The 2,596-nt window shown below is 46.1% G+C and overlaps 1 pseudogene; it reads left to right on the top strand.

The window, feature by feature from the left end:
• The first annotated feature begins 1,291 nt into the window (after positions 1-1,291).
• On the top strand, positions 1,292-2,021 carry LOC144163790 (uncharacterized; annotated as a pseudogene).
• Positions 2,022-2,596: the final 575 nt, after the last annotated feature.

Raw genomic sequence — 2,596 nt, forward strand, 5'->3', positions numbered from 1 at the left:
GGTGTCGCTGCTCACCGTCACCATGAATACTCAAGGTGCCCCGTGCGGGGTGCGGACGACAAGGAGCAGTGATTTTTTCCGTGAACACTGGATGCCACAGGCTTTAGCACATTGGTGTACTAAAAGTGACATACCATGGATTGGTGTGAGCTTCCTTTAATTTTTGTAACTCTTAACACATGAGCAAGGTGCGCACAGGGCCGCTAGACGGGCGTGAGTGGTCGTGTGACGCTTTCACGTGGCATTCAGCAAAAAGGCAGGGGGTAAACTCGTAGATGTGCTTGGTGAGTACACCATTTATCTTCCCGTGTTCGCGTGGGCTCATAGCTGAATCGGTAAGACAACGGGCTCTCGCTTTGTTAGTCTATTAGTTCCAGGTTCGATTCTCGGCATTGCCAGTAAATTCTTTTATTTGTTCGCTGGAGTTTTCTGGTGACACCAACGGTCGCGAAAGAACCCTTGGGGGGTAGAGGTAGAAAGCTTTGCTTTAAAACCCATCAGAATCCAGCCTGTGACCTCTGGGCAGGCACGACCATCTTAGCAGCTCGACTATATTTGGCTAAAGGATACGACACTGGAAAACGTTTTATGAAGACCATTTGTACGGGCGCCGGCACTTCAGTCTTGTTTTTGTGATTTCAGCTACCCCCACAATTTTAATAACCCACTTACTTTTGAACACTTCTACCGTCAGCCACAGACGCGTATATGGCGCTGACTAAACAGCACGGTATTATTTATTGCAAGAAATCAATCAAATTTGGTGTATAGGATTCTATTTCCTTACTATCAAACTCTGCGAGATTGGTGCGTTGCTTTATTTTCCCGAGTACCCAAAGATCAGTTGACAAACCTGTTCAACCAGTGGTTCACAATCTTGTAAAGTTAATAGGTATCCGCAAGTCAAATTGCAAGGTAGTTTGGGGAGAATATTGGGTGGAAGAACGACAGTAAGTGTCCAATAAAATTCAAAATACATTACTGTGACGGTGAAGCACTAGTACAGGGTTGTGCCAGAGTGAAAACAATCCTCAGAAAAACCCCGAAACTGATAAGCTATTCGCGGGAATATGTGATTGCACAAAGAACTGTGGGTAGGCCAAGAAACTACAAAAAGTTTCATCCATCCAAATGTAGCAACATGTCTCAAAAGAAAACTAGATTTAACAGCCGCTTCAAGTTTAACAGCCGCTCCACAGCTACACTATATTCAGGGCAATTTTTTGCTGTTTTTCAGTGTTTTCTATTTATCACTGTCGATTGAGACTGTGAGACTGTGAGTGGGCATGGAATGGCAGCAGTGACGAAGGTCGCTAAAAATCCTTTCTGCTTTTTTGTTCAGTTGGCTGCAGTTCTTCTCCACACGTGCCGTTATGCCTGCGCCGAGGGTTCGGCGCAGCCAAGTGCTGCTGAAGAGCGCCCGGTCCTGGAGATAACAACGGCCTATTCTGCGCCATGTGACCTGCCACCATACGTGTCTCCGCAAGGGGATGCTGCCCAAGCCGCCAGAGGGACATCGACCGCAGCCAGCATGGCCTACTTAAGCCGCCTTCGGACTTCGCCGCAATTCAGTGGGCACGGAATGGCAGCAGCGACGATGGTCGCTAAAAATCCTTTCTGCTTTTTTGTTCAGGTTGGTACTGTACACTCGCTTTATTCCAAAAGATCCGGTAATATCTGCCTGCTGCTATTCCCGTGCCCACATGTTTTGGTGTCTGAGTTTTATGACATTGTGTATGTTGTTAAACTTCTTGCACTAGGAGGCGACGTTGAACTCAACCCTGGTCCCCCAAAATTAGACCCTGCAGCCGAAACTAGTCAAGTCTTGTCTGCAATTAACCGTCTTACTAAGCACCTAGACGAGCGGCACGACCAGCTCTTGGAATCTATCAATGAGGTAAAAGAAAACCAACGAATTCTTGACACCAAGGTATCTGACCTAACAATGCGTCTTGCCGCTGTGGAAGAAAAAGTGAGTTCCTTTGACGCACTACATGATGAAGCGAATTTGGACGCGATGATTACGTCAGCTGTACGTAATGAAAATTCCACCCTACAATCACGGCTGGATGACTTTGAAGACAGGGCACGACAAGAAAATTTGGTATTCTATGGAATATCTGATTGTGCGGAAGAGACGTGGGCTGAAGCAGAAAATAAAATTAGGGGAATTCTTTCTGGCTCGTTTAAACTGCAATTGTCCGTGGAAGCGATTAGCCGTGCACACAGACTAGGAGCGTTTGTCGAAAATAAGTGCAGGCCAATCATCGTCCAATTTGCTTCTTTTAAAACGAAAGACTCCATTTTTTCACAAAAGTCTAAGCTACGCGGCACAAACATTTCCGTTACTCAGGACTTCTGTAAGGCATTGCGCACCGTACGTAAAAAGTTGCTGGAATTCGCGAAGGCCACCGGCCAGCCATTTTCTCTGAAGTACAACAAATTTGCAATCGACAAAAAGAGCTATGTGTGTTGCAGTATTACCGATCGTGTTGTTGAAATTGAACTACAGGATGGACGCTTTCAAAACTGCCGAAGTAATGATAATAGTCTGGGCGAAGCCGGATCGTTTTCCCCAAACAAAAGCGAAGGTCAG

The sequence above is a fragment of the Haemaphysalis longicornis genome, unplaced genomic scaffold, assembly GCF_048455015.1.
Source record: "Haemaphysalis longicornis isolate Haplotype H1 unplaced genomic scaffold, Haemaphysalis longicornis Haplotype H1 scaffold_13, whole genome shotgun sequence".
Classification (NCBI taxonomy): domain Eukaryota; kingdom Metazoa; phylum Arthropoda; class Arachnida; order Ixodida; family Ixodidae; genus Haemaphysalis; species Haemaphysalis longicornis.